General features: G+C 43.1%; 1 pseudogene across 1 annotated transcript in view; it reads left to right on the forward strand.

The window, feature by feature from the left end:
- LOC106579060 (ataxin-2-like protein) overlaps window positions 1–18,169 on the forward strand; it is an 83,206-nt pseudogene that overhangs the window by 58,648 nt on the left and 6,389 nt on the right. The window contains exons 7-17 of the transcript XR_006760770.1: window positions 6,486–6,577; window positions 7,479–7,712; window positions 8,190–8,611; window positions 9,038–9,124; window positions 10,845–10,958; window positions 11,332–11,409; window positions 11,806–11,867; window positions 13,720–14,025; window positions 14,774–14,843; window positions 17,451–17,588; window positions 17,957–18,020. The product of XR_006760770.1 is annotated as an ataxin-2-like protein (transcript). The remainder of the gene's footprint in view (window positions 1–6,485; window positions 6,578–7,478; window positions 7,713–8,189; window positions 8,612–9,037; window positions 9,125–10,844; window positions 10,959–11,331; window positions 11,410–11,805; window positions 11,868–13,719; window positions 14,026–14,773; window positions 14,844–17,450; window positions 17,589–17,956; window positions 18,021–18,169) is intronic.

Raw genomic sequence — 18,169 nt, forward strand, 5'->3', positions numbered from 1 at the left:
CAAGGTCGTCTTATCAACTCTGCCCTGCTCATTCTGGTAACAGTGTCTTACTCACACAGTATTGGAATATAGTTTTTAACCCATTATTATAGCTGTATCTCTAATACATTTCAACAGGTTATAAGGTTTCTGAGTGAAATCTTTTAGTCAAACCTTTCATTACATCCACCCGATTGGCTAAATATTTCACATACATTATAACACATCTATTTTTATTGGATTCAGAAATTTCCCACAAAATCAAACTAATTCAGGAAACTCTAAAGATGGTCTCATCTTATCATGGGCTCGTCATAACTGAATGAATCCTCCACCAGGCTCGGCGGTAGGTATTTGTCGTCCCACTGATCTGAACTTTGACTCGGTCCGTATCTCACCATCTGCTCCGTTATCGATCTCTCCAGAACCCTGGAAATGAGACCTCTCGCACATGGGACCAAACAACAACCACACAACCCAAACACACTCATACAGGTGAAAGCTGCCCATAATACAGTTCCTACAACACTATTCCATTTCCCAAACATGGGCTGTGTTATCAGGAATGTACGTACAGCAATGAACCTAATCATTCTACCTACACCATCCTCTTTTGCCAATAACATATCGAGAGTCAGTCTATTTTACCAGGTCATGAGGGAGGTGGCGGATAATTGGTCAGAGAACCTCTTTACTGCATCCCCGGTTTCATTCATGAATCTGTTGATTATAAAAGATGTCATTAATCCAATCCACATTTTTATTTGTCACCCACCAAAATAATGTAGTGTTAAAACCTTCACATATTTGATTCATAGCTTTGTATTCATCTGGAACTTCTCTGAGGATGCCAATAGCATCCATCTAGACAAAGCTACTTCCATCCTGGTCAAAACTCCTCCTGTGCCTACTTTAGCCTCCTATAACTGGCCTCTGATGACTAACTCGAACTGGTTGGACCTATAACCCCAGGGCGCAAGTTCCTAACCACCCTTTGTGGTAATTTCTGTCGTATGCATCCTTTACTGGTACTAGCCCACTCTTCATCAGTTATAGGTGCTGTGAGGTTAAACATCTTCTATTCATCTTTCAAACCTAAGTCAGTCACATTCACGATTACCTTTCAGCCATTAAAATCATCTAAGTTCTCGGTGCCATTCTTGTATCTATAACACTGGTGCTCATCAGGAGTTAAGGTGAACCGAGGTGGGTTGGCTGAGTACTTCAATCTGGCCAACCCCAATTCCTGTACAGTTGTCTGCTTCCCCAGGAAATTGTTTAATGTTTACCTTAAATTCTACATCTTGATCTTCTTTGATTCCTTATTCTGTATGTCACTCGTCAGTGTATTATATAGTTTATCTTTTACTTCTTCTCCATGACGACGGTATCGTATGATTAGTACCGGAAGGTGGTTGATCTGAATGTATCAGAAAGGTTACCAAAACTATGATGCAGCTCAGAGTCCCTACTCTTCCCAAAAACCGCCAACCCTCTCCTGCCCTTAGTCTCTCTGCTAGGTACCACCCCATACTCACACCTCTAGGAGCACACACAGTGATGAACGGTCGGGATAGGGAATCTTCGTTAAGGAGGTAACCCCCGGACCCTGTTGGTACTCGGTTCTTCTCCTAACTCTGTGCGTGATCAGCAGTGGATATGTGTACATACCTTCTTGCAGTGGATAACGTGGACCCAAGTGACTCTCTCAGCTTTTCTAATGGCAAAGGCAATGGTGTAACAGAACCTGGTATGGGCCTTCCCCACGGGGCTGCTTCCAGTCTTTTCTCCTCAGGGACTGGATCCACACCCAGTCTCCTGGTTGGATTGAGTGAATCACCTTCTCCTGTAATTCACCTGTTGGACACAAATTCTTGGACATACGGGTTTGGTTAACAAACAGTCTTCTCATGTGTTCTGTTCGTATTACTTCAACTTCTATGTCTACCTGTTCTGGTATCTCTAACTCTGGCATTCTATAGGCTCTACCTGATTAGCTAAAATGTCATCCATCCTTTAAAGAGAGATCCTAGTAAACCAACTCTAGGGATAATATCTTGACCTAATATTCTAGCTACCATAATCATGTCCACCAAGTAAGTTGGGAACGCTTCTACCCATTTGCTATACTTATCTATTATTGTTAAACACCCCTTCTTCCCCTCAATTCGGAATAGTTCACTAAGTCCATTTCCAAATGTTGGAATGGATATTCTACAAAAAAAAAATGTGTTTAAGTAATTATCCTAACCTGTTCTATCGCCTGCCCTACCATACTCCTCCTATTTATACATGGCTCAAGCCATGTATCAATATTGCTGCGTATCTAAACAAATTATCCTTACGTCAGCCCTTCTCTTGTAGGATTGCCCCCTTTTATTTTCCACATGTCCAATTCTCCCTGGGGCCTTCATCCTCGGCTATTCTGTAACAATTCTCTGTCAAGTGTTTTATCTTCTTTAAGATTTATCTGTGCTGTTTTGTATGGTTTTAAATGTCTATGTGCTTGTCTGTGTAAATAGTAACTTTTCTCTCCTTTCTTATTTCACCGGTTCTAGTCAATGCTACTATTTCGGCCTACTGTGCAGAATAGTGTCTGGGCAATGGTTCAGTGTCCAATACCTGAAACCAACTAAGCTTTCATTGTCCTTTTAGTTAGGGTAACAATTACTTTCAATAAAATGATCATATCTCCTCCTAGCGAATTTACCAAACATAAAATTAAAATCAAAACTAAAATACATGCCTGCCAACGGAGCCGATAGTCTCTCCATGAATTAATATCCTAGAGCTAAGTGAACCAAATTCTCTTCCTATCTACTCCTGCTGGCCCCCCTCCTTTCTTCCTGCTACTCCCCAACCCTCAAGGTTTCAGCGGTGCAGGGGAGGATTTCTCCGTCTGCCCTTCCTACCCTTAGTCTAAGGCTTTGCCCTTTTTAGTCTTCTCATTGGTTCAAATTATCAATTGTCTAAGAACTTTAACTCCATCATAATTATCAGTTCTACAAATTCCCTTACAATCAATATCACCAATGACCTTAAATTCACCATCCAAATGGCTTTTCAATGTGGCTGATCAGACCACACAGGGAAGCCACTAGAGGGGTCAAAAGTCATACCACCCTTTCAGAACCGTGTTTCTTACTATAGTAGACAAATGAAGGCTAAGAACTTTATCTACATTTTGTATCCCAGGTTCCCAGAACATTCCCTATCAAACTAATTTCATGTGTTTATTAAAACTCAGAAAACCAAACTTCCAAAATGCCATGTGTGTATACCCCTTTAAGATATCCTGTCCCTAGGAATTTTTCCCAAAAGAGCTAAGCGCTCCTTTTTCCATAAAATAACCACGAACATTTAGTCATCATTCCTTATACTACACCGATTCAGAAACCCAAACGTTAGCTACAAACAAAACCTAATAATAACTCCACTGTACTTCCTCAAATCATTAATCATTTGTTTTAAACTTCCTCAACGGTTCTGTGTACTTTAATTGAGCATACACTACCCTTGGATAAAATATTTTACTTCCAATCTATGAAACCCCATATTTTAACGTACTATTTGACTAATTTGACCCAAGATTGCTTAAAACCTTAAAACCCCTTCAGTTTGTCTGCAAACAGGCCCATTCTGTTTACTAGGAATACCCTGCCATTATACACAACTTTGTTTAATGTGCATCGTCCCTGTAAAATAAAATTAACTCCATGTATCGCTCATCTCCCGTAAATTCCTGCACCTCCTTTACGCGCTTCCCCCTCCTGCTTCCACTCGGAACAGGTTGTGTCTGTTTTTCGTTTTAGCATTTCCAATATTCTACCGGGCTCCCCGTCGACTGGGAGTCCGTTTGGGTGCATTAATACTACCTTATTTTAGCCATCCCTTAAATAATTTTTCGCCTCTCCTCTTCCATTCTTTCCCATCGCGACCACCATTCCGTTCGAGAGTCGCTTTCAAAGTTTTCAACACCCGTTCTGGTTCAATATCCCCCATTCTCACGTTACCTTTTCCACAGAGGAATTATGTCTCCCTTCCTATGATCTATTTTACCCCGCTAATTTCTAGACCTGTTTTAACAATGTATTATGCCCACCCGGTAAAACCCCAATATAACCTGGAACCTCGCCTAGCCTAGAACCTAGCCCATACCCTTTTTGTATAGGACCTCGTAAAGGACCTTGTCCAGGGAATCAAAATACACTCACACGGTAAACCCCCAAATATAACCTGGAACCTAGCCTAAAACCTAGCCTATACCTCTTTGTATAGGACCTCGTAAAGGACCTCGTCCTGGGAATCAAACTAATCCTGAACCTTCTCTATAAGATGGTCAACCCTGTAAAGCATTACTGGATAGCCGATATATTAAACACTCAAACCAGATATTCAGATCGCTGTCTAATATCCAATGTACTACATTCACACGATTGGGTTGGCCTCCCAAACTTCACACAGTCCCGTTGATAGTCAGATTTATCAACCACATTCAAACCGATACCTAGTATCTAGTACATTTCAATCGCTGGTTATATTCGTAATTACCCACATTCAGTCGGTTAAATAACTCAGAACCTATACCTGAAACCTAGCCTGAAATATGAGTCAATTAATTTCGGGTCCTCGTAAGAGGTTAACCACACACACACATCATATTACCTAATACATATCATTCATCACAGTTCTTAATAGGTCACATGCATTACTGTTTAACCGGTTGTCAACAATGCATTTATCACTTAATCAAACTCCAAATGTTCAATACATACTTCAATCAATTTGTATATGTTAAAATAAAAATTTGGTCACTTACATCAAACAGGTGTCTCACAAAAATAAATTTGGAAATAGCCAATGTGCAGAACTTCAGTTATTCACAATAGGTGTCTGCTTACCTTTTTAGTTGACCGGTCAGGATTTGTGAAACACACCGTCCGACGACAGCGATGGCCAATCGGCTGGACAAATTCCAGCGAAGTCCCTACAGCAGATCACGTCGGGGTCACCATGTTAGGTTGCGTCAATTCGAATCTGGTGTCAGGACAAAGAGAAACTCTGGTCTCTAGTACTGTTTCACAGCTGTTTATTAAGCTAAGTAAATAGTGATAAATGCAATGTTCGTATAAACGGGTTCACTGTAACACCTCGCAGGGCAGACAGAGAACTGAAATGACATCATAAGTTCTTCCTTAAATACTTCTTGACAGACGTAGTTCCCTCTCCCTGAGGGCCTGTCATAGTAGAGGCTTGGGTGTGGTTTAGACTTACTCCAGCCTATCGTTGGCATGCAGGCTGGTCCCAGCCTCTAGACGCATCTTTGTTGCCAAGCATAGTTGTCTTCTAGCTTATCTTCGTGTGTGTACCCGAGAGTCAGACACCCAAGGACAGTGCCTGTTCTTGTGCCACAGCCATTCTCCCCTCTATCAGTTCCTCACATACACCTGTCCTTGAGCGGCCCCACAACCAGGCATTGTGTGTGTGTGTGTCAAGAGTCTACTCAGCCTACACTCCTACTAGCCAGCAACCCTCCAGTTAGTCATGTCTATTATATGTTGCTCAATCTATGTTAATACAATATAAACCTCTTAGTGCATTACAGTCCGTTCATACTTAGGCCTACATCTACTGTAAATGGTAATGCATCACATCTAATAAGTGAAATAAAACCCAACACTTCATACCATAAACGCTACACACTGTCTACATCGCTACTATAACTAACGCGTTAGTAAACCCGCTACAATCGTGCAGTACTGCAAGCAGTTTAGCAGTTACACCGGCAGGCCCCGGTGGCAATACATTTATAAAACCAAAAGCTTACCTTGATTTGGAAGCGTTCCAGTGTTGGATAGCCAGCTAGCTTTCATAGTATCCCTCTCTGTTTGAGCTAGGTGTTTGAGTAGACTAACTAGCTGCCTTCGCTAGCTAAACAAGTGAAAGTAAAAATAAAATAATAAATACAATCAAATATCGCTAGTTCTCTCCATTTTTTAAGAAATTATTTTGTTCAAAACTTTTCAACTATTGTCTTTCTCTTTTAGTCAACTAACCACCACATTTTATGCTCTACAGTTGTAGCTACCTGTAGCTAATTCTTTCAGTACCAGATTCATTCTCGATTACTTTGGTCGGGTAGACAAGATGTCAGTTCATGCTGCAAGAGCTCTGATCGGTTAGAGGACATCCTCTGGAAGTTATCATAATTATTGTGTAAGTTTATGGAAGGGAGTGAGAACCATGAGCCTCCTAAGTTTTGTATTGAAGTCAGTTTGCCCAGAGGACGGAAACTTGCTGACCTTCATTGCAAAACAGTGTGTTATAATTCATTATTTGGCGATGTGAATATATTTAGTATAGTTTCACTATTTAAATTTGTATGAAATTCACTGAGGAGGATGGTCCACCCTTTCCTCCTCTGAGGAGCCTCCATTGACACACACAACCTGGAGCTTACCGCCACAGGCTTTGGCAACTTACTCACAAAGTTTTTTCTCCCTCAGTCCAACGGCTGGGATGCCAACGAAATGTTTCGTTACAACAAGGTGAACTTCGGTGTCGAGTCTACCTATGACTCCAGCCTCTCAATGTACACGTAAGTCCACCTCCATGTCAACACAAAAAAAAACAATAAGTCTTCAAGGCCTAAATAGAGTCTAAGCGAAAGGACTGGGTTTGAGAGCTGGGTTTGAAATACTTGAAAGGTAATTTCAAATACTTAATCTGTTCCTGTTTGAGCATGCCTGTTTTAATAATCCAATAGAGAAGTCCCAAAATGGCAAATCGCGCCCATCTGGCACTCCAAGCAGACTCGAGCAAACACAAAGTATTTGAACCCAGATCTGATCGTCATACATGATTGTGATATAGAATTTTGTTATCAATGTTCATAAACTTCAATTAATCTACTCAGTCTGCAACCCAGAGTTTGTAAAGTTCTGGTTTAAATGAAAGAGACAGAATTCCCAGTTTACAATAGTCAAATCAATGTTTATTCACGAGGGCACTCTCCAGTTCATATACAAAGACATCCATTTTATACCATGCTCCTTACATACGCACACACAAACATTTAGGAGAGTTATCTTCTTCTCCAGAGTTCTCAACACTGTATATCACTACCCAGCCGACAGTTCCCTTCCCCCGAGATTAGGGAAACCTTGACGGGTACTCCCTTCTCCTATCATAAATTCTCAGAGTTCTAGCCAGGTCGGATCAAACACAGTTTAATTGTTCTCGGTGTTTTCTTAGACACACACACATTCCTCTCTTTCCCAGTCCAACCTAGTTAGACTTATGTTTAATATTTTAATTATTCCTTATACATGCTACATAACCTATAATCCCTAATGGTTACGTTTCAGGGTAGAATTATTTAATCATTATCTTTAAAATGATCAATTATTTTATCAGATTGTTTGTATGCATCTATGCATAGTGTTGATCTTCACCATCTCTCTATCCTTTTCTCTCTCTTCTCCCTCCCTGTCCCTCAGGGTCCATCTGGAGAGGGGCAGCACGGAGGGCTTCCGGCAGCGGGAAGCGCGTGCCGCCCGCATGGCTAGTGAGATCGAGTCCAGCCCCCAGTACCGCCACCGCGTCTCGTTGGAGAACGAGGAGGGCAAGAGCGAGGAGGACAAGTACAGCGCAGTGGTGCGCAGTGGCGAGCGGGGGGGGGGAAGCCCCAGGGAGAGGGAGAAAGGCTGCGACAGCCCCAGCATAGTCAGCAGGTGAGTGCTCCGGTCAGGCTGTATTATTTGGCTATGTCACAATTCTCCACCCTTTTCCAAAAGTGTGCACTTCATGGATTCAACAATGGTGGAAATGAATTCTTTCTAGCCAATGATTTCATGTTTTTAAATACATGATGGTGAGTAAAAAAGTCCACGCTTGGGGAGAAGGGTGGAAAATTGGGATGTAGCCTTTGGCTAGTGTGTGGGGGGTGTCACTATTGGCTAAGTGGTTTGTGTATTTGAGATTGACCACATTTCAGTCGGACTGAGTAGAATGGCTGATCTACAAATCAACTGGCATCCCAATTAACTACTCATTATGTGATCAAGATTAGTGATTCTGCCCCTCACCTTGCTCAAACTGATCCCCTCATCATGCTGAAAGTTTTTGGCAGCAGTGGATGGATTGGGGAAAGCATGATCTACAGTACCCCCCCCCCTCATTCTTTCTGTTTATCTCTCTCTCTCTTTCAGGGAAGGCAAATACATTCCGTTACCCCAGCGAGCTAGGGAGATGGGCGTGTCGGGGGGCAGCATGCGAGGAGACCGCGAGCGGGCGGAGCGAGGCCCTGGAGGAGGAAGCGGCGGACCCCAAGGTCACAACCGCATGAGCGCCGGCTACCGCTCTGCCCCTCCCTCCTCTTCCTCCCCCAAACCTCACCTGCCCTTGGCCACTGGTGTCCCCCAGCCCAATCCCCCCTCCTCGGAGTGCAGCAGCCCCCTCTCTGGCCGAGGTTACTCCCCCCACCACCCCCAGGGCAGCCCTGGCTCTGCCAGCCCCTACGCCCCTACCTCCCCCGGGAGTCCGGCCTCGGCCAACGCTGCCCCCTCTTCAGCTAGTCCCCCCACCCCCCATTCCAACTCTCTGTCGGACACTGGTAGGCCCGTCAACGGAGGTGAGTGAAGTTATTAGTGTTTGTTTGTTGTAATGGGATATATGTGTGTCTACATGGATGTGTTACTCCAGAAAGTGTACATGGCAGTCATGAATTATTTGTTTTTATAGACTGGGTGGTTCGAGCCCTGAATGCTGATTGGCTGACAACCGTGGTATATTAGACCGTATACCACGGGTATGACAAAACATTTATTTTTACTGCTCTAATTGCGTTGGTAACCAGTTTATAATAGCAATAAGGCACCTCGGGGGTTTGTGATATATGGCCAATATACCACGGTTAAGGGCTGTGTCCTCATCGGGCCTTATTTCTTAAGTTTGCACTGTGTGCAGTCTTGAAAAGTAATAGGTGAAGCTTACAATAATATATTGCCAGTTGATTGTCGGGAAATTGAACCTCCTCTCTTCTTTCTGCCTGCCTCAGTGTCTTCCAGGATGTCTCCCAAATTACAGAGACCCGCCCAGTCAAACCGACCGGTCCGGACACCTAACTCACACACCCAGTCCACAGGTTAACATACAACTATGCCTTTTATCTCACACTTTGTCTACACACTTCAAGACGCACTCCAGAACTCAAGACACAGACATTCTGCCTCATAGACTTAAGTCCAATGAATCCAATGAGAATTGCTACTAATGGTAGATGTTGGTTAGTAAACTAACTACTAACTCGCATTTCATATGCATCTGATATGGCACACTATTCCTTATATACAGTTCAAGTCGGAAGTTTACATACTTAGGTTGGAATCATTGAAACTTGTTTTTCAACCACTCCACAAAGTTCTTGTTAACAAACTAGAGTTTTGGCAAGTCGGTTAGGACATCTACTTTGTGCATGACACAGAAAATAAATTGTGGACCTCCACAAGTCTGATTCATCCTTGGGAGCAATTTCCAAATTCCTGAAGATACCACGTTCGTCTGTACAAACAATAGTACGCAAGTATAAACACCATCGGACCACGCAGCCATCATACCGCTCAGGAAGAAGACGTGTTCTGTCTCCTAGAGATGAACGTACTTTGGTGCGAAAAGTGCAAATCAATCCCAGAACAACAGCAAAGGACCTTGTGAAGATGCTGGAGGAAACAGATACAAAAGTGTCTATATCCACAGTAATAACAAGTCCTATATCGACAGCCTGAAAGGCCGCTCAGCAAGGAAGAAGCCACTGCTCCAAAACTGCCATAAAAAAGCCAGACTACGGTTTGCAACTGCACATGGGGACAAAGATCGTACTTTTTGGAGACATGTCCTCTGGTCTGATGAAACAAAAATGGAACTGTTTGGCCATAATGACCATCGTTATGTTTGGAGGAAAAAGGGGGAGGCTTGCAAACCGAGGAACACCATCCCAACCGTGAAGCACGGGGGTGGCAGCATCATGTTGTGGGGGTGCTTTGCTGCAGGAGGGACTGGTGCCCTTCACAAAATAGATGGCATCATGAGGATGGAAAATTACGTGGATATATTGAAGCAACATCTCAAGACATCAGTCAGGAAGTTAAAGCTTGGTTGCAAATGGGTCTTCCAAATGAACAATGTCCCCAAGCATACTTCCAAAGTTGTGGCAAAATGGCTTAAGGACAACAAAGTCAAGGTATTGGAGTGGCCATCACAAAGCCCTGACCTCAATCCTATAGAAAATGTGTGGGCAGAACTGAAAAAGCGTGTGCGAGCAAGGAGGCCTACAAACCTGACTCAGTTACACCAGCTCTGTCAGGAGGAATGGGCCAAAATTCACCCAACTTATTGTGGGAAGCTTGTGGAAGGTTACCTGAAACGTTTGACCCAAGTTAAACATTTTAAAGGCAACGCTACCAAATACTAATTGAGTGTATGTAAACTTTTGACCCACTGGGAATGTGATGAAAGAAATAAAAGCTGAAATAAATAATTCTCTACTATTATTCTGACATTTCACATTCTTAAAATAAAGTTGTGATCCTAACTGACCTAAGACATGGATTTTTTTACTCGGATTAAATGTCAGGAATTGTGAAACTGAGTTTAAATGTATTTGGCTAAGGTGTATGTAAACTTCTGACTTCAACTGTATATAGTGCAATACTTTTGACCCTATATAGGTAATAGGGTGCCAGGGCAGAAAGTGGTGCACTTTAAAGGGAACAGTGTGCCATTTCAGACACAGCCAAAAATGCTAACCATTTATAACGACTCATTGTCTTTCATTCTGACCTCTGTTCTGTCTTGTCCTCCCTCAGCCTCCCGCTCCCCGAAATCTGGCTCGCAGGACTCAGTGCAGTACCTGGACACGTCATCTGTCTCCATGCCCGCCCAGAAAACATCAGGCCTCGCCCCGCTCTTCCCCATTGATGGTTCGAACAATGACAACAATCAACAAACTATATTTATAAACAAGCGGAGACAGGTTGTGGTAGTTGAGTAGTGGTGACGACAATGAAATTGCTCATGATAATAGGTATTTATAAAACAAACTTTGATACATTTGGCTGAAAGCACTACTACATCTTCCACGTCCGGTCTCAGTTTGTTTTCATTGTGCTTATTGAGTCTATATTAAGAAATGAAAAGGGCCCCAACTGTCATCAGGACAGGGTCACCTGTACAAGAACCAGGCAGGTGTTTTGTGGGAATCTGTTCAAGTGGTTGGGGTTTTCCAGTGGCTAATTGGTCCCCTGTGTGGTTTTTTTCTATCTCTGTCTCTCATTCTGTCTGTCTGTTCTACAGTGAACGAGATTCTCTGTATGGCTGCCAAAGAACGATCAGCAGAGAGTCCAGGCAGCACGGAAGATGGCAAGAGTAAAGGTGTGTGTTTGTGAAATGTGTGTATTAGAGGTTAGACACACCTCGACAACGAACGGTTAAAGCACCTCCTGGGTGTCGATGAACGGTGACTGCGCTGATTCAACATGTAGACACCTTTGGGAAATGAACAGAAAATGACAGCAGATATTCTGGTCGGTAGGATGGCTAGTGGCCACCCCCTATTTTTAACTGTTTGCCCGTTGCGGTGTCTCACCTCAAAAAGTGTGTGCATGTTAGTGTGTCAATTAGCTGTTGTCGTCGATGAGAAGAGTATTCCTGTAGAAAAGCATTTGTTTGCCATAAGGTGCTGTCAGAAAGAAAAGTGCAGCCAAAAACACACATTCTTTCCTGCATGAGAACTTTTTTTGTATCCTTTCTCTCCCCCTTTCCACTCAGCTCCCTCCATTCAGCAAAGGTCACAAATTGAAGAGCTGCGGAAATTCGGCAAAGAATTCAGGGTAAGACTTCTGTCGCTGCTCCTTAGCCATGTGTGAACGAGAAATCTGCAATTACCTCTGAGTCTAAATTCTCTTGATGAAAAGAATTGTTCTGTCAAGTCCTGGGCTGGTGGTATTTCAAGAAGCAGGACCAAGTTGGACAGATAAACTCAGCAAAAAAAGAAACGTCCCGTTTTCAGGACCCTGTCTCTCAAAGATAATTCATAAAAATCCAAATAACTTCACAGATCTTCATTGTAAAGGGTTTAAACACTGTTTCCCATGCTTGTTCAATGAACCATAAACAGTCCATGAACATGCACGTGTGGAACGGTCGTTAAGACACTAACAGCTTACAGACGGTAGGCAATTAAGGTCACAGTTATGAAAACTAGGACACTAAAGAGGCCTTTCTACTGACTCTGAAATACACCAAAAGAAAGATGCCCAGGAGGGTCCCTGCTCATCTGCGTGAACGTGCCTTAGGCATGCTGCAAGGAGGCATGAGGACTGCAGATGTGGCCAGGGCAATAAATTGCAATGTCTGTACTGTGAGACGCCTAAGACAGCGCTACAGGGAGACAGGACGGACAGCTGATCGTCCACGCAGTGGCAGACCACGTGTAACAACACCTGCACAGGATCGGTACATCCGAACATCACACCTGCAGGACAGGTACAGGATAGCAACAACAACTGCCCGAGTTACACCAGGAACGCACAATCCCTCCATCAGTGCTCAGACTGTCCGCAATAGGCTGAGAGAGGCTGGACCGAGGGCTTGTAGGCCTGTTGTCTGGTGAGGACCTGCCTTACATCAACGTCGCCAATGGGCACAAACCCACCGTCGCTGGACAGGACTGGCAAAAAGTGCTCTTCACTGACGAGTCGCGGTTTTCTCTCACCAGGGGTGATGGTTGGATTCGCGTTTATCGTCGAAGGAATGAGCGTTACACCGAGGCCTGTACTCTGAAGCGGGATAGATTTGGAGGTGGAGGGTCCGTCATGGTCTGGGGCGGTGTGTCACAGCCTCATCGGACTGAGCTTGTTGTCATTGCAGGCAATCTCAACACTGTGCGTTACAGGGAAGACATCCTCCTCCCTCATGTGGTACCCTTCCTGCAGGCTCATCCTGACATGACCCTCCAGCATGACAATACCGTGCGTGATTTCCTGCAAGACAGGAATGTCAGTGTTGTGCCATGGCCAGCGAAGAGCCCGGATCTCAATCCCATTGAGCACGTCTGGGACCTGTTGGATCGGAGGGTGAGGGCTAGGGCCATTCCCCCCAGAAATGTCCGGGAACTTGCAGGTGCCTTGGTGGAAGAGTGTGTTAACATCTCCCAGCAAGAACTGGCAAATCTGGTGCAGTCCATGAGGAGGAGATGCACTGCAATACTTAATGCAGCTGGTGGCCACCAGATACTTACTGTTCATTTTGATTTTGACCTCCCCTTTGTTCAGGGACACGTTATTCCATTTGTGTTAGTCACATGTCTGTGGAACACGTCTCAGTTGTTGAATCTTGTTATGTTCATACAAATATGTGAAGTTTGCTGAAAATAAACGCAGTTGACAGTGAGAGTTTACTGAGCTTATTCACTTTTATAAGTAGTCAGAAATAAATTACTTACATTTCTAGTTTATAACCCATTTCTACTGTTAAACCCTTTTAATCATGTGTTTGTAAAATAACTTGGAAATGTGTTTTGAGAAATGCAAGTGGTCTAGCACCCCTTACTAAAGTTTCATCCTCCTTGTAATTTTATATCCCTCTTGTTTCTTTCTTTTTAGCATAGAGTGCATTGAGTTGCACTTGCTTTGTATGAAATGGCTGTATAAATCAATATTGATTTAATGTGATTCTCCTCAGCTTCAGCCCAGCGGATGTGGCTCCAGTGCTCCAGCGGTATCTCCCTCTGACACGGCCAAGCCCTTCCCCTCGTACCCCAGCCCCGCCTCCTCAGACTCCAAACAGACCCCCGCCCCCCCAAAGTACTTCCCAGCCCTCCGCTTCCCCCTCAGGGGACCCTGCCAAGGAGCCCAGTTCCAGCGCAGCCGCTACCAACGCCAGCCCCATTTCAGATAGGCAATCGCCAGGACAATCCCAGTCAGCCAGGACCCCAGGAAGTGAGGAGTCCAGACAGGAGAAGGCAGAGCGAGTGGAGGTTGTGATTGAGTGAGTTTTGCTGAAGACTGAAAGGAGATTTCTTTCTGGTAGTGCTGAGCGATTAACCAAAATGTCAGTTATTTTTCATTTTTTTAAACAACTAATTGACCAACGTCGGTTCAATTATTAGAATTCCATTTCGTTCGTTTTTTTTCTTCTGTGAGCTCAACATGCAGTTTCTCTAGAGATTAATCAGATCAAGCCCAAACTGTGCAATGTAGTAGGGAGTTGAAAGTTCCCAACAGGCCAAAATTCTACATAGTTTAGCCAATGACCATAATCCATTGCGCGTCTACTTGTCCAGACACTGAAATGGAGAGAAGAGAAAGAAGACTTGCGATCGAGAGGGATAAAGAGCAGTTGCTCCACGAGGTATCTCTACCTGAAAATACACAATCTAAGTGATTGATAGTTGGTATTTAGCAGTCATAAGTATACATAGACAGCAGCTCTATAGAAATTAGAAATATTTTATTGAAGCAGTAATGGGCAGTCACTACCATCATGGGACTTTTAATAATTGTTTCATTCTGTTAAAGCATTCAACTCACATACTACATGCATTTTATGTTTAAAATTATCTAAACCTAAATCGAAAACAGAGATTTTTTAAAAAAAATAATCTAAACTGAACCTACCTCAAAAAGCACATCACCCAGCACTACTTTCTGGTTTATAGATGGATTTGGTTACAGAGCAGTGGATATCATTGTGTATACAGTACTAACAGTGTTCTCTCTCTCTCTCTCTCTCTCAGTCAAGTCAGGAAGTCAACTCTGAATCCCAACGCCAAAGAGTTCAACCCAAACAAAATGGCGCTCACTCTGGTAAGCAAGAAGGTGTAATGACATGTCAAGAAGAGCAAAAATAATTAGGATCTAAAATGTCTTGATGTCTACTAACCAAACAATGACTTTGTCTTGACGTATGGCGCTTGTACACATCATGACTGTAAGTCGCTTTGGTTAAAGCGTCTGCTATCTATCTACTGTATCTATACTACGAAACACTGTCTAGACACGCCTATGCACCAAACGATGTCTAGAGGTCTACGCGTGAAATGGTGTAGGGCAGGGATGGGCAACTTTGATCGGGGGAGGCCACAAAAACTCATTATGAGGGGCAGCAGTGGCTCGCGGGTCGGCGTACCCACACATGCAGTCAGACTTCTTTTTTTTTTTGAGAACCCTAAGTGTTTTGCTTTTTTTGAGTGTCTAACCAGGTTTCTATCTAACCATTTCATGTGGATGATTTACCTGATGCATGAAAAAAGTCAAGGCCTGGCTGATGGAAAGAGGATATGCCGGTACAATTTGATAAATGCAATTTGTTTCTTCGACCTGGTGGGCTCTTTTTTTTTGTTGTGTCAGTAAAATGAATTATGCGAGATTGTGATGGAAATGCCTTTTATGCGCAAATATTGATATAATAACCGCCATATTGAAGTCGACTTGGAGTCACACAATGATATGTTGTGTGATTCTCCCACTACGACTTGGAAAACCATGCAGTTTGTTAGGCTACAGATGAAATAAGTTATGATGAACTTCACAGGGTGGTGAAATTACATGTGATGAGCTCGATGTTTCTTTCCAATAAAATATCTAGGGTCTTATTTCTGTGACATGATGATCGATGCTTCGCTGCCGTTTGACAAATAAAAAGAATATCACTCTTATCCATAATAATCTCATAATGTACAGTCCTGTGAAAAAGTATTTGCTATTTTCTATCTATTCTATTTCTATTTTCTAGTTTTGAATATTTTTTAATATTGAATGTTATCAGATCTTCAACCAGAACCTAATATTAGATAAAGGGAACCTGAGTTTACAAATAACAAAAAAATACTTTATTTATTTAACAAATTTATGCAACATTCAATTCCCCTGTGTGAAAAATTAATTGCACCCTTACACTCAATAACTGTCTGTGCCACCTTTAGCTGCAATGACTGCAACCAAATGCTTCCTGTAGTTGTTGATCAGTCTCATATCGCTGTGGAGGAATTTTGGCCCAATATGGCATGCAGAACTGCTTTAACTCGTTGACATTTGTGGGTTTTCAAGCATGAACTGCTCGTTTCAAGTCCTGCCACAATATCTCAATTGGGATTAGGTCTGGACTATGACTAGGCCATTCCAAAACTTCAAATTTGTTGCTTTTTAACCATTTTTATGTAGACTTGATTGTGTGTTTTGGATCATTGTCTTGCTGCATGATCCAGCTGCGCTTCAGCTTCAGCTCACAGACGGATGGCCTGATATTCTCTTGTAGAATTCGCTGATACAGAGAAAAAAATCATGGTTCCTTCTATTAAGGCATGTCGTCCAGGTCCTGAGGCAGCAAAGCATCCCCAAACCATCTCACTACCACCACCATGCTTGACTGTTGGTATAAGGTTCTTACTGTGGAATGTAGTGTTTGGTTTTCGCCAGGCATAATGGGACCCATGTCACCCAAAAAGTTATACTTTTGACTCATCTGTCCATAGAACATTTTTCCAAGAGTCTTGATGATCATCCAGGTGCTTTTGGCAAACTTGAGTCAACTTTTTGGACGAGATGGGTCCATTTTATGTCTGGCGGAAACCTAACAATGCATGTCAGGTTCTGGTTGAAGATCTGATATCATTCAGTGTCAAAAATATGCAAAAATAGAGAAAATCAGAAAGGGGGCAAATATTTTTTCACGGCACTGTATCTGCGAGCTGTTGGCTAGAGCACACGTGCCAAGACCAGAGTGGGCACATTTGCTATATAACGCAACAGTTTTTGTGACAAAACCATCAGAGTTGAAAATGCGATGGAAACCATTTAACTTGTATTTTTCATTCGGTACATGGGGAATTTAACTGCAAACGTTATGTTTATGTGCGCAACGTCATCACGCACATACTTTTATTCGCAATAAGTCAGTTTGATGGAAACACATCTCTGGTGGGAAAATGCGCATATTATTTTATGCAGATTTTAAACTTTGCATGAAAATCTGTTGCAAATTGGATGGAAACCTAGCTATCTGACATAAGAGATTGCTGTTGCACAAAAATCAACAGAAAAACATTTGCACCGTGTGTATTCTACTATTCTAACTGAACTTTTTTAAATAATAATATTTGCCCATTCCTGTTGTAGGGTAAAGTTGCCCGTAGATACTTATTTTTGTGTCCGTTTTACATTTTCCCCACTAATGATTTAGGATTGGCGTAGGGATGGGCATTTGAAATCATTTCAATATTCAAATAATGTCATTCATTTTGGGGAGATATCGAATATTCAAATAACCGTGCCCATCCCTAGATTGGGGGGAGGGGAAGCTGATCTTATCTGTATCTAGGGGAAAGTTCACCCTGGAGTTTACCAAACACTGCCTAGACATCTACTTACCAAACTGATATAAATGGTTCTTCCCCCTTCCCTCTGTGTCTGCAGACGAAGCCCAACCCTTCACCCACGCCCCCCCGGCCACCCCCTCCCAGCCCTGCGGTGGTGCTGCAGCACCCAGGCAGCCAGGGTCCCATCTACAACGCCCCCTACCTCTCCTACATCTCCCAGATCCACTCTGTACAGGTAATGCACACACAGATCCAAACTGTACAGGTAACCCACACACACACAAGACACTTCTGACACTGTGAATGAATTGACTGCATGCTGTGGAACATTGTTTCCCCTTAAGAACAGCCCTTAGCTGTGGTATATTGGCCATATACCACACCACCTTGTGCCTTATTGCTTAGTTATAGTCAATGCTATACTTGAGTTTCACCAGTGGTGATGTGGTGTGTGACTATATACAGTGTTACACTATTGTTTGAACGCATTTTAGGATCTATTACGATTTCATGTTAAAATTGCCTAAATCCCCTCATTGGAAAGCCAATGCGGCTTGTAACTTTGTGTTGACCTCTTGTCTCCTGGCTTCTGTTTCCCTCCAGCCTCCACATATGTACCAGTATACCATGTCGACAGTCTGCCAGGGGAAATACCCCCGAGTCAAAGGTATGCGCGCTCTGCACGCCTCCTCTCCGACGCCCTACCAGTGTGCATGCATTGTTTACACCTTGACATACTCTAGCCTGGTCCCAGATCTGTTTGTGCTGTCTGGCCAACTACTATGGTCAGTATCAAGCTGAGTTGGCAAGACATTA

The sequence above is a fragment of the Salmo salar genome, chromosome ssa19, assembly GCF_905237065.1.
Source record: "Salmo salar chromosome ssa19, Ssal_v3.1, whole genome shotgun sequence".
NCBI classification, from domain to species: domain Eukaryota; kingdom Metazoa; phylum Chordata; class Actinopteri; order Salmoniformes; family Salmonidae; genus Salmo; species Salmo salar.